The 14,765-nt window shown below is 43.0% G+C and overlaps 1 protein-coding gene across 1 annotated transcript in view; it reads right to left on the reverse strand.

Annotated features, from left to right (window-relative positions):
- IBTK (inhibitor of Bruton tyrosine kinase) overlaps positions 1-810 on the reverse strand; it is a 72,850-nt gene extending 72,040 nt beyond the window's left edge. Inside the window, exon 1 of the mRNA XM_018569573.1 lies at positions 731-810. The gene's annotated coding sequence lies outside the window, so the exon portion shown is untranslated. The remainder of the gene's footprint in view (positions 1-730) is intronic.
- Positions 811-14,765: the final 13,955 nt, after the last annotated feature.

Raw genomic sequence — 14,765 nt, forward strand, 5'->3', positions numbered from 1 at the left:
ATTTATATAAATCACATGCACCAACTCATTTCATCATCTTCCACTGTAACCAGCCAAGGGATTCATTGATTTCTATGTATCTAATACAAATGATCAGATAAAACCACATTCACACCATTTCCCTATTTTGAAGAAGACATGAGTTATGTAGTTGAGCCATGTCTGGCACTAGGGGGTGTGGTATATATCAGGCAAGCTGGGTACTCCAACTGTTGAGGAACTACAAGTCCCCTAAGGCATTGCAAGACTAACAGTCACAGGCATGACTCCTAGAGGCATGCTGGGATTTTTAGTTCCACTACAACTGGAGTGCCCCGGTTGCCAACCCCTGGCATACGCTCTATGATCAGTTCACACCCTAAAGCGCATGATACACTATACAATCAGATTGTACCATCTTAGATCTACCACCAACATCTATGTAATGTGAGGACCTGTGCGATTGGATAGAAATTGACTAGACTGCATAGGTTTGTCCTCATTGTACATAGTTTTGACGAATTTAAATGAGATTGTGCAATCAGATTGTAGTGTGTATGGCCCACCTATACACACAGAGGTCATCAGATCTTCCCATACACTAGCCCATGTCAGCCCAATGCCCACATATAGGATTAGATAAGCGAGCCAGCGCTGTAATGGGACATGGAGGCGATCAGCAGCAGCTGTCAGATCATTGCATCATCCTAATGACAGGGCGCTGGAAGTGAGGACGTAGACAGGCTCTCACCGGTTGCTAGTTGAAGACAGAAGAGCTGGGGGCACACAGGGACATGACACACATTACAATCTTCATGACAGCGACCCACCAACAACCTGTGTCGAAAGTGCGAACTTATCGAGTTGTGGGACCGCATTACTTCCGGTTTCAGGCATCAACAACTCATTGGGAATAACAGAGAATCTTATTGGTAGGAGAAGTTCACCGAGCTGGAGGAAGCCATACAAAAAGTCCCACACCAATAGTAAAGCCCGGTGGATGACAAGCCTCTTCCTATTGGCTAAGGAACTTCACAACCACTTTTCTGATTGGTAACACGCCATGTCACACTTTAGCCTATTGCTTCCTGCAATCGCTAGCCCTTTTCCGAACGTCAGGACGTAAAGCACGCCTTCGTGGTGGGTGACGTACGAGGAGAGGCGGGCTATAACTGGGTAGTACGACCTATTACAGATAAAGGTACATTGTGCAAACCTCTTATTGGCCATCGTCTCTGTCAAACGCTGCACAGGTGTTTCCATGTCCTCTCGGTGGCGCTCGTATACCGAAATTCCCAATTATAGTTACTAGCTATTGTCAGTAATATGGAGGCGCCCTCTAGAGGCAAGCCTTCATTACAGCAACCTAAATAGTCTGCGTGTATAGAATTTCTTTGGAACACGTATTTATAGTGTATTTCCACGTTTGTAGTCACATTCTATAACTCCCCTTTCCATCTGTTTATGTTACATAGTAAGAGCTCTCGGTTGTCTATAACGGCTCCTAAATGGGCTTTGCGGGCTCTCTATGGGGCTCTGAGGTGGCCTGTATGGGCTCCCAGGGAGGCTTTGGAGCTTCCAGGTGGTCTATAAGGGCTCTTAGGTGGGCTCTACAGTCACTCAGATGGTCTGGCTTGGTTCTCAGGGGGCTGTGCAGCTCTCAGGTGGTCTATAAGGGCTCTTAGGTGGGCTCTGTGGGCACTGAGATGGTGTGTATTGGCTCTCAGGGGGGCTGTGCAGCTCTTGGGTGGTCTATAATGGCTCTGGGGGCACTCAGGCGGTGTGTATGGGCTCTCAAGGAGGCTGCGGTGCTCTCAGGGGGGCTGTGCGGCTCTGCCTCTAACTAGACTGCCACTCGCTGCTGGCTAGGTCCCCAGGAGGCCCCAGCGAGCGGCCGTCTAATATGCCGGAATAGAGGGCCACCGCTGCCTGATTGTGGCTCTCCAAAATGCAGCTATGGCTCTATTGCGCGTGTGCCAGCCAGATACCTCAGAAACCATCCTTGGTGTCAGTGCACCTGCGCGGCTCCTCTCCCCATGGCATTCTACAGCTCTCCTCACTGCGCCTGTGCGGCATTCGACAGCAACATCCGGCATCTCTGAAGATCGTTACTGCTCCTGCGTGCCCATCAGTTCAGCAGTACAACAGACTTGGGCTCTCGTGCCAGTAGAGAGGGCCCCGCATGCACGCTCTAGGTTTGCCACCACTGCCCTAAGGCAATCGGATATTTCCTGGATCAACAATCTCTGGTGTTTTTTCACTTAGAAAATGATAATATCTAGTTATATTCTGTGCATTCAGTAATGCATTCAGATTTTTTTTGTAACAATTAACTGAGCTAGCTAGAACTAGTTCATGAGGAATTTAATTCCACATTTTCCCAGCTCTAACTGTGAAGAATCCTTTCCATATGCAAAGATTAAACCTCTTTTCCTCCAGATGCAAAGAGTGCCCTCTTGTCCTTTGCAGTGGCTTTAAAGTGAATAATGTGGCGCCAAGCTCACTATATGGACCATTTATGTATTTATACATGGTGATCATGTCCCCCCCTTAACCCCTTCATGACTGACTTCTACAGAGAGAACAATTTTAGGTCAGTTAATCTTTCCTCAAAGCTGAGCTCCTCTCTCTCCTGGCTGTCTCTCCTCGCTCTCCTGGCTGTCTCTCCTTGCTCTCTCTCCTGGCTGTCTCTCCTTGCTCTCTCTCCTGGCTGTCTCTCCTTGCTGTCTCTCCTGGCTGTCTCTCCTGGCTGTCTCTCCTTGCTCATCCTCCTGGCTGTCTCTCCTTGCTCATCCTCCTGGCTGTCTCTCTTCACTCTCTTGGCTGTCTCTCCTCTCTCCCCTGACTGTCTCTCCTCTCTCTTTCCTGGCTATCTCTCCTTGCTCTCTCCTGTCTGTCTCTCCCCGCTCTCTCTCCTGGCTCACCTTGCTGTATTCTGCAAACAGTGTAGTGCAACAGGCTGTGTAAGCTAATATTCTTTGACATAGGACATAGTACATAACACTTCAACCACCAGTATCCACCAGAAAGGTGTCAGGGAGCTTGGCTCAGCAGACTCAGGCTAATAGGTAACCATGTGTGCACAGCTAAATAAATATACCAAAATGGAATAAAGGGGCCACCTTTCACACCCTTCATGATCTACCAGCATCAGCTTTGAGAGCTACTGGTAGATCACAATCTACCTAATGGGCAGCCCTGATGTAAAACAATCTTCAGAAGGCAGGCTCTGTGTGTTGTGACACAAGAAAGTACATATTAACAGGGCTGAGTGAAATTCTGTCAGTGCATTGAGGAAGTTCATCCCATGGGCATTGTGTACAAACCAGCAAAATAAATCTCTCCTTGCTCATCCTCCTGGCTGTCTCTCTTCACTCTCTTGGCTGTCTCTCCTCTCTCCCCTGACTGTCTCTCCTCTCTCTTTCCTGGCTATCTCTCCTTGCTCTCTCCTGTCTGTCTCTCCCCGCTCTCTCTCCTGGCTCACCTTGCTGTATTTTGCAAACAGTGCAGTGCAACAGGCTGTGTAAACTAATATTCTTTGATGTAATACATAGCACTTCAACCACCAGTATCCAGCAGAAAGGAGTCAGGGAGCTTGGCTCAGCAGACTCAGGCTAATAGGTAATCATGTGTGCACAGCTAAATAAATATAACAAAATGGAATAAAGGGGCCGCCATTCACACCCTTCCTGATCTACCAGCTTTGAGAGCTACTAGTAGATCACGATCTACCTAATGGGCACCCCTTCTCTAGAGTGTATGATGCATGCATGTTTTTAGTCCCCAACTGCAGCTTTACATTATCAACATTAAACTTAATTTGCCAAATAGATGCCCAATCACACAGTGCATTCACATCTGCTTGTAAGTTGGAGACATCCTGTAAGGACTTTATTCCACTACATAGCTTGATGTCATCTGCAAACACAGAAATTGTACTTTTTAGGGATGCACCTATACCAATACCAGTATCGGCGCCGATACTGGGCATTTTTCAAGTACTCATGAAAATGCCCTGATACTAAGCGCCGATACTGGCACTTTAAATGTTTAAATGGGTTCAGCTGCCTGAAGTCCTGAACTTGCTGGGAGCCTCAGCAGCCGGTCCAGCCTCTTCCGCCCCATCGCCCGCACCCACGAGACCCCGTACTGCATGGTGAGACACCACACACAGCCCTGGGGAGAATGCACGGCCCTGGAGAGACACCACACACAGCCCTGGAGAGACGCCGCACAAAGCCCTGGGGAGAATGCAAAGCACTGGGAAGATGCTGCACACAGCCCCGGTGAGAATGCACAGCCCTGGTAAGAATGCACAGCCCTGGGGAGACCTAATGCAGCTCTGGGGAGAATGCACAGCCCCTGGGAGATGCTGCACAAAGCTCTGGTTGGAATGTACAGCCCTGGGGAGATGCTGCACAAAGCCCTGATGAGAATGCACAGCCCTAGGGAGAATGCACAGCCCTGGGGAGATGCTGCACACATCTGATGGGCTTAAAGTTAAAGTCATTTACGCATTAAATATCTCCCCCCGTAGAGGAGATTTTGATAGGATCCTTCAACAGCGGGAGAAGATGTGGATCTATAGATTAAATACAATGATTCCGATAGGATTAAACAATGAATGCAGCCTTAATGTCTTCTTATAAGACAAACTGTCTCCAACCTATCCCTATAATGGATCCACTTCTTCTCCAATGATCCACTCACACGGGGACCAATCCATCCTAAGAGTGTTAATATATCGTTTAAAAGTAAAAATCTGTATATAAAAACGGCTACGGTATGTAGAAACCATTTTCATTTGCAATACAGAAATGTAAGTTTTATTTGACACTGTCTAATGAAACCGATAGAAGGTTGTATCAAAGGAGGGAGAATTATCCTTTTAAACATAAACCAATGAATGTAAAAGGAGGAAAAGAAATGGGCGTGACCCTACTACTTAAGGAACATCTCTCCCAACTTTTGATTATGTCCTGACGAAGCCCCGTACAATGGGAGGGGTGAAACGCGTCGACAGATAGACAAAGATCAAACGTGCAGTCATCACACCACAAGTGGATATATGATCCTGAAACCTGATCCTGAAGATTTGCCAATCTTGGTAAAATCCTAAATTGGGGCTGGCGGTTCTCACAGACGGACAGACTATATCCTGAACATCCAGGAGATTACCAAAGATCCACGGAGTAAAAACACCACTCGAACCTACCATTGGAGACCAGATTACAACAAACATCTCCCGGAGGAAATAGCGAGACGTGCCCATACTCAAGTGGACTATCGAATCACACTGGAAAAATCCCCAAACCGCCCGGACTTCGAGAAAACTACAGTAACGCGAGTGATAAAAAAATTTATATATACATATCCGTTGAGGACATCATTTAAATATCACTCTGAGGTAGAGATTTACAACATCTATACTCAACACTAAACATAAGGAGAAAGAGAAGAAAAAGTCAGGCGGTTGGTCAATTAAAGATAACCCAGTGATAGTCTGTCCCCTCCCCTCTAAACAAAAGGACTTGTTACACCTCACCGCTCTAATTAGGGTAATTCATTGCTGATGAATAGGAAGGAGTTAATTGCACATATGGCTAGACCGAAGCCAGTGGCATTTAACACCAAACAACAGGAAAACTTAATTTCAAATAATAAACAGAAAACAGAAGGCAAAATAATTTGGAAGTAAAGTAAAAATAAATCCCTCCGAAATAAGAAGATATCTACACAGGAAACATCAAACTAACAAGCAACATCTGTAAATACCTGTCATAATCCAACGGAAAGCAGAGAAAGCCAGTGTTGCAATCACTGATCTGTCTAGATTCCTTCATTATATCTGAACAGGGAAACCAGAACAAAATCTCTTTCCCCTTTTTTTTCTCCTATGTTTGGGACCATCCCCTCGGTTTTTGTAGCTCACGCAGGTTGACATGCATGTGGGAATCTATATGGAGGAAGAGAGACCGAGGTAATAGTTACATCGGTCACTTTCCCACACGGTGGGGACTCAAGGTTAATATTAATGAAGATCGATCCAGATATTATTTATGACTGTATGTTATCCACAATGTTTTTAATGGTAATTAGTGAGTCTAATGTGCAATCGTAAATGTTTTTTCAATAAAATTATCTTTTTTACAATCAATTGACTTGTCCGGATCCCTAAGCTGACCGCTACACAGCCCTGATGAGAATGCACAGCCCTGGGGAGAATGCACAGCCCTGGGGAGATGCTGCACAAAGCCCTGGGGAGAATGCACAGCCCTGGGGAGAGCACATGCAGCCCTGGAAAGATTGCACAGCCCTTGGAGTCAGTGGTAGAACTACCAGGGTCGCAGTGGTTGCAGATGTGACTGAGCCCAGGTGCTCCACCACTGTCCTTAAAATCATTAGTATGTATTGTTTTAGAAAAAAATGACACATGACACTAAAAAAAAGTATTGTAAATAGTATCGGCGAGTACTTGAGGAAAAGTATCGGTACTCATACTCGGTCAGGAATAAATGTTATCTGTGCATCCCTAAAAAAAGCTGCCCTCTATCCAGTGAGGGAGAGCCTCACATGCTATTAAGAGAAGAAATAAATAAATTATCCTTATCCGAATCCACCAACGAATTCAGCCTCCTCTCTCCGACGCTGGCAGAAGTGATACAACGCGCGCCTGTTACGATTTAAGCAGACACTCGTTGTATCCAGCTTCTAACAGGGTAAGCAAAATGTACAGCAAGCTTCCCCACTACACTAATAGCGCAACTTGCCAGAAGCTGGATACAGTGCGTGCGCTGTATCCAGCTTCTGGCAGGTTATGCAAAATGTGCAGTGGGCTTCCAAAAAAATATAGGCACTCGTTATCCACTTTTAATGTACAGAGAAGAAGAGGTGGAGCTCTTACAGGAACAGGTGGAGCCTAAAGAGGAATGGGTGGGGTTTACAGATGAAGGGGTGGGTCTTAAACAGGAAGAGGTGGGGCACATTTTGATGGGGGTGCCCAAGTTTAGTCTTGCCCTAGGGCAGCACAAAATCAAAATGCACCACTGACAGGGACCATGAGGAACAAACGTAGCCACCCTCCAGAAGGAAAGACAGTGTCAGAAATGATTTGAGGATCTGAGTGATACACAAATAAGATATAATTTTGTTAATAGTTAAGGTAGTTGAATACATTTTTAAGGTTTAACGCCTGAGTTTTGTGTCACTCTAAAGGTGCCATCACTAAGCAGCACCTAGGCTATCATCACACTCAGGAAGCTTGACTGATTCTGGCCATCCCTTATTCTTAGAATCCCCTGCAAATTTTAAAGCTAGGTTACATTATGCCAAAAAAAGCTGAGCAACTCAGACTTGGAACCCATCACCTGCTCTTTTCAGATAGCGGTTGGTGTGGTGCATGTTCTATAGTCACTGCCACTTAGCATCAGAAGTATAATCTGTCCAATTTCCACAGTCTAAGAGAAAGTGGGAAACCCCTTTAATAAACCTGCTCACAAGTTCTAGAGGATAGATATGCAGAACTACCTTCCATATGTCTCATATGTCTTACCATGGCAAGTACCTTCATATTTCCATAAATACCTGTTGAAAAGGCAGCATTTTCAAGCCTGTGTTCATCGTCTTCTAGCTAATAAATGAATCGGTGTCATGAGGTTAAGAGGTGAGAAACAGGCATTCCTGCATAAGTGATATAGTTGGGCCCTTAGGAGCCACTGCTGCATCCCCTGTTGCTACGCTATTGTTCTTAAAGTAAACTTCTCAGTAACATAATGGACCTAAAGGGGCTGCAGCACTATGATAAGGCATAACTCCCAACTGTCCCTGTTTTAGAACCTAATCCCTCTGTCCAGCATTCTTCCTCAATTGTCCCTCTTTTTAGACTGATATATAGACCTCTTTAATAAATGCACTATTTACCTGCCTTGTTAACTTGTGTGTTATATACCTCAGTAGAACTTCCACGGACCTTTCTAGTATTGATTTATTATTTTAAATAGCCAGTATAAAGGAAAAGTAACCAACCTAAATCTGCCCAGTGAGGTCTAATGGTGATTTCAAGATGCCTTCATTTCACAGTGGAAGATTTACCCGCAGCAGAAGTGTGAGTAAAATCCAAAATCATTGCTCATAATCTTGACAACACCTGGATGGGTGGTTACTTGGGGTGTATAAATCTGCCCATTGAAGTCTAACGGTAGTTTCAAGATGCCTTCATATCACAGTGGAAGATTTACCTGCAGCAGAAGTGTGAGTAAAATCCAAAATCATAGCTCATAATCTTGACAACACCTGCATTGGGGTGTGTTTATAAAAGTTTTCACAAGATTCACACGACTTTCATCCAATACTTAAAATTTTTCCTAATTAGATTCCATTGAAAAAAAGTAGGAATCCTGTGTAAAAGCTCTGTGAACCTCTGATGAAAAGATTTATAAATAGACCCCATGTATTACTTTACTTACAGTTCAGAAGTAGAGGTCCAATTTTCTTTTGTCCAAGAAAACTCCTTTTGCATTCAAAGTTTTTATAGTTACAAACAGAGCATACATCATTCTGTCAGATTTATGGAGTAACTCTTTGTACAGGCATTTGTGAAACATAACAATAAGCAGATGCCATATTAAATATTCTCATAAAGTCCCTCTGTTAAATTCCAGAACAACTAACCATGAATCAATGAAATGTTCAGCTTTATGATTCCTTTTCCTTTCCTCTGTGGTATAGGATTGCTTTTTGACTATAAGAAACAGATTGTCATAAACTAGTATTAAGCACTTAGCTAGTGCATTTCATGAAAGTAATTTAAAGCAAGTAACCTGTTTGTGACATGCAGAACTTAATATTCAATTGTACCAGCCTATAAAAATAAATGATGGTTACCTCACCAGGCAACCATACCACTGCAAGCTTTTATAAATAAGGAGCCTACACACGTCTCTTTTACATTGCCCCAAAGGGGCCTCATCCTAACTCCAAGGGTTTTCCATACCTATTGTGGAGACAAGTGGCTCCTGCATTAAACAAGTTAAAAAAAATAATGTAAGTTCCAACTGCTCCAAGTTTCTGACAAGTTGAAAAAGTCCTATGTACAGCAATGAACACTTCCAGCTTCAGAATTACTTATGTTTTGCCCTCTTGGCTAGTGATCTTTAAACACGCATTGTGAAATCTGGGGAATATCAGGCAATCAATAGCCACTCTTTGTCCCACCCAAGACTTACTTCAACAAACGTTCCTCATATCTGCTCACTGATTATAACTGGTGCAGATGACTGATCCGAACTGGCAAAGACAACCTCAACAGCCTACCTTTGCTTACAGTCTACTTGCTGGTGCTTAGAGTCTAGTTCTTACAGCTGCCTGCAAAATTCATGGTATCGTGCAGGTAGTTGCAGAGAAATCACTTTTTTTTAACCCTTTCTACAAAGCGCCTCTACAATTATCCAGCGGTCTCTGGAAGTCTCAGCTTTCCTTGTCAGCTTTGCTTACTTCCCACATTGGATGTGACTCCTTGAGTACCTGTAAGATACAATCCCCCTATTGATCAAAACAGGAGCAGAGAAAATCTGGAACAGCTGTACATATCAACCGATCCGCTTATATCTTTGATTTTTAAATCCTAACTGAACAAACTGAATAGACTGAATAGAGAAGCTGATTGCTTGCTATGGACAACTGTTCAAGATTTTGTCTGCTCCAGTTTTGATAAATCCCACCCTGAGAATCTTGCAGGTGCCTGTTAGAACTGGACTCCAGCCAGTAAATTGTTAGCAAACATAGGCAGTAGAGATTACATAGTTACATAGTATTTGAGGTTGAATAAAGACACAGGTCCATTAAGTTCAACCTTTGTGTGTCTGTGTGTGATTGTGTATGTGTTCCTGTGTGGTCTAGTTTTTAAGAGTACCTGTAACCCTGTAGGTTACGGCCTCTGATGAAGGTATCTAAATAATTTTTGAATGATTCAATGCTCTCTGCTGATACCACTGCTTGTGGAAGAGAGTCCCAAAATGTAACCCCTCTGACTGAAAAGAAGCTGTTGCGCCCTTTGTGGTTAAATCTTTTCTCCACCAATTTTAGGTGGTGGCCTCTAGTCTTTTTTAGGGAGCTTACAGTAAAAATTTTGTTGCTGATGTTGCCATCACTACTAAACATTTTAAACAACAAAATCATGTCCCCTCTTAATCTCCTCACTTCCAGCGTGAACAAGTTTACATTTAGCAACCTTGTCTCATAGCTTTGGTCCTCCAGTCCTTTAATTAGTTTAGTTGCTCTTCTCTGGACTCTCTCTAGCTCAAGGACATAATTTCTGTGGATTGGTGACCAAAACTGAACCGCATACTCAAGATGAGGCCGAACCAGCGATCTATAAAGTGGCAACATGAATGCTTTGTCTCTACAGTACATTCCCTTTTACTACAAGACAGCACTCTGCTAGCTTTGTTTGCTGCAGCCTGGGATTGTGTGCTGTTATTCACTCTTTGGTCTACTATGACCCCAAAATCTTTTTCCATTTCTGACTTCCCTGGTGGAGTACCCATTAATGTCTATTCCGCTTGCCTTTTACTTACTTTACATTTTTCAACATTAAACCTCATCTGCCATGTAGTTGCCCACTTGCCATGTAGTTGCCCACACTTGATGACCTTGTCAGCTCTGATAAGTCATCTGCACCAGTTATAATCAATGGCTAAATATGAGGAAAGTTTGTTGTTGATGTAGATCATGTGGGATAAAGGGTGTCTATACATTGCCTGAGATCACCCCAGATTTGACAACCCAATCCAAAACTTGATCAAAGATCAGGCTGTATAGTTCTAGCCAAGAGGGCACAAATTAGCAATTCTGATGCTAGAACTGTTCATTGGAGTTCATAGGGTTACATAGTTACATAGTATTTGAGGTTGAATAGATACACATGTCCATCAAGTTCAACCTATTGTTTACTCACCAAGAAACCGCAAAATTACTCATCCACTCGCTTGTTAACTCTCGTCTTGACTATTGCAACTCCCTCCTCATTGGCCTACCACTACACAGGCTATCCCCCCTTCAGTCTATCATGAATGCAGCTGCTAGACTCATCCACCTAACCAACTGCTCAGTGTCTGCAACCCCCCTCTGTCAATCCCTGCACTGGCTTCCTATAGCCCAAAGGATAAAATTCAAAATATTAACAACCACGTACAAAGCCATCCACAACTCTGGCCCTGGCTATATCTCCAACCTGGTCTCAAAGTATTACCCTAACCGTCCCCTCCGCTCTTCACAAGACCTCCTGCTTTCCAGCTCCGTCATCAACTCCTCCCATGCTCGCCTCCAGGACTTCACTAGAGTGTCTCCCATCCTCTGGAACTCTCTACCCCAACATGTCCGTCTATCTCCCACACTGACTGCCTTTAGGCGATCCCTTAAGACTCATCTCTTCAGGGAAGCCTATCCCACCTCACCCTAACCACTGAACAATCACTTTCTCAAACAATCATCCCCGCACAGCTACCTCCTCATGTATCACTTGCCCCTCCCTTTTAGATTGTAAGCCCTCACGGGCAGGGCCCTCCTTACCATCTTGTCTTAAATTGTATTGTGACTGTAATGTCTTCCTTATATTGTAAAGCGCTGTGCAAACTATTGGCACTATATAAATCCTGTATAATAATAATAATAATAATAATGTGTGTTTGGTCCTACTGATGTGTGCGTATGTATAGGTCCTTGTGTGTTCTCATTCTTAAGAGTACTTGTACCCCTGTATATTATGGTTTCTGAGGAAATCGTCCAATCGCCTCTTGAACGATTCCACACTCACTGAATTATCTGAACTCACTCACTGAAATCACAGCATGTGGCAGCGAGTTCCAGACCCTGATTGATCTAACTGAGAAGAAACCCCTTCGCCCCTTGTGATGAAATATTTTCTCCACTAATTTTAGGTGGTGGCCTCTCGTCCTTGTCATCAAGTTAATTGTAAAGAGTTTGCTGCTAATGTTACTATTCCCGGTAAACATTTTGTACATGAAAATCATGCCCCCCTTAATCTCCTTACTTCCAATGAGAACATATTAAAATTCAGTAGCCTGTTCTCATAGCTCAGGTCCTCCATCCCCTTTATGAGTTTGGTCGCCCTCCTCTGGACTCCAGTTCAAGGATATCCTTTCTGTTCACTGGTGCCCAAAACTGGACCGCATACTCCAGATGAGGCCGAACCAGCGATCTATAAAGTGGCACAATTATGGACTTGTCCCTGCAAAACATTCCCCTCTTAATACAGGACAGGACCCTACTTGCTTTGCTTACCGCAGCCTGACACTGCAAGCTATTATTCAGCCTGTGGTCTACAATGACCCCCAAATCTGTTTTCCTTTCGGACTTCCCCAGCGGAGCTCCCATTAGTGTGTAATTCGCTTTCTTATTTTTTAACCCAAAAGTGCACAACTTTACATTTATCTACATTAAACCTCATCTGCCATGTAGATGCCCACTCCCCTATTTTATCCAGGTCCTCCTGTAATGTTATAGTGTCTGATTCAGTGTCTATTACCCTCCCGATTTTGGTATCATCAGTAAACACTGAAACATGGCTGTTTACCCCCTTCCCAATATCGTTAATGAAAAGGTTAAACAGCATGGGGCCCAGTACAGAACCCTGCGGCACGCCGCTCATAACCCTAGCCCAATCCGAGAAGATACTCTTTTGTACCCGTTCCTGTAGCCAGTTCTCTATCCATGTATACACCATTTCGTCTATAGAAAACAAAAGGGACAGAGCGCCACCTCCGTGTGTAAAATCGTTTATTACAATAAAAAGCCTGATTAAAGCCTGATGAAAACGTTTGTTTGTGAGTACATTTATCCCTTGTTTTATTTATTTTTATAAACGATTTTACAAACGATTTTACACAGGGAGGTGGTGCTCTGTTCCCGTTTGTTTTCTATGTTCGTGGTGGAAGCCCCAGAGCTTTGGATGATCACCCCTCAAGTCTGTGTAAAAAACTGTGATAAACTGTTGAAAACTTTGAGTGTGCAACAGCAAGTGGATTGTTCAGCTGGCAGCCATTAGCGCCAAGAGCTAAAGAAAACCATTTAGTCTATGCCCATAGACCTCAGCTTGTGTAGTAAACGTGTATGTGGTAACGTGTCAAATGCTTTAACAAAGTCCAAATATACCACATCCACTTGCCTGACATGAACGGTCTTTCCTAAATCCATGCTGGTTGTCATTTACTATGTTTTCAACTTGTCAGAAACTTGGAACTGTTGCAACTTTCATGCAAAAGGCATAGGTAACTTATGGTGCATGTGTAGTTTCTGTCTGTTTGGTGAATTGCCAGGTAAACTGCCGATCAACAGATTTTTATTGTCCCATATTTTATTTTGTTAAAATGTTAATGGGAAGCTATCAGGATAGAAATATTGGAGCTGTCATTACCGAAATGTAGGTGCCAGCTTCAAGGCTATTATTCTCATTCTTATTTCAGCAATTAGCAACCTGAAACAAATATGTAGTTACTGAAATCAAAACTCCAAACCTGCATACCTTGCCCTAGGTCACTGTTGTTATGAATTTAAAGCTGAACTCTGGACTTAGTAAACACATATGGCCTTAATCATAACTCATCAGCTTAAATGGACTAAGGGCCACTTATCTCAGCACTCTTTCAATTCCTTCTCCCAGATCAACTGATGCACATACGAACATTGAGAGCTGATGTTTCTACAAATTAAAAAAAGGACTGAAAAGTATATTTGTAAATAATTAATATTCAGACTTAGTGCCATCTAGGCTAGGTCCTCTGTTGCACATGAGGATGATGCAAAAGTGTGCCTCCTCTGCCCCACCCCTGAGATGAGTAGAACTTGCACATCCACCAATACAGTGGCCAGGCCAGCACACAGCCAAACCAATGTGGTTAGTTCAGTGTTATTTAGTCACAACCAGCATCTTAGAGCAGATTATTATTATTATTACAACAACTATAACTCGTTGTTCCACTTGGGAACTAAATTAATTAATTTATTATGTATCAAAAGTGCATTTTTTTCTGATTTGTGTCACTTCTAAAAAAGGTTTCTGGTACAAAGCATTATTTAATGTGACACTACAAACAAGACTTAACACACATTAAAAAAAAGGTTTACATATTACTCTTTACACACAGTAGTCATTTCTGAATGAAGAATACAAAAGCAGCTTTCATTGATAATGTGCTTTGTGTATCAAGAGTGGTGTTAGTGCTTCTATTACAGAAAGGCAGCTGTCACGATGACTGCAGAACCCCACTGTTTAAACCCAACAAGCTGCACTTTCCCAGTGTAATCTGTACAAATCATCTGTTAGTTTGATGTCTTGCACAGTGTAGGATATGGCTGGAGTCATGGAGGCACGAGAGGCTCTCATCCAAAATGGGTGCCTCTCCTGTCTCTGCCTCAACCCAGCCCTGGTTATCTGTTTTTGTTTGTACTTAAAGTCTAGATATAACCAATAACTGAACTATTGAAAATCAGAGAGTATACCGAATATTTATTTAATTTAGATTTTTCTTCTGTTCACTCACTTTGCATTTTGTGAATTGATAAAAATAAACAATAAAAATATATATTTTTGAAAGCTTTCTTACCTTACAGCCTTTTTTACACATGCCTAAAACGTTTGCACAGTACTGTATATTATATTTATATATACAATATAATAATATATTTGTATTGTATTAAATACATATGGCTGCTGCAGAAGTCAACAGCAATGATGGCACTGCAGGAAATCAATCCTCATTGGTCAAATT

This window comes from Nanorana parkeri, unplaced genomic scaffold, assembly GCF_000935625.1.
Source record: "Nanorana parkeri isolate BGI_ZX_2015 unplaced genomic scaffold, ASM93562v1 scaffold1360, whole genome shotgun sequence".
Classification (NCBI taxonomy): Eukaryota; Metazoa; Chordata; class Amphibia; order Anura; family Dicroglossidae; genus Nanorana; species Nanorana parkeri.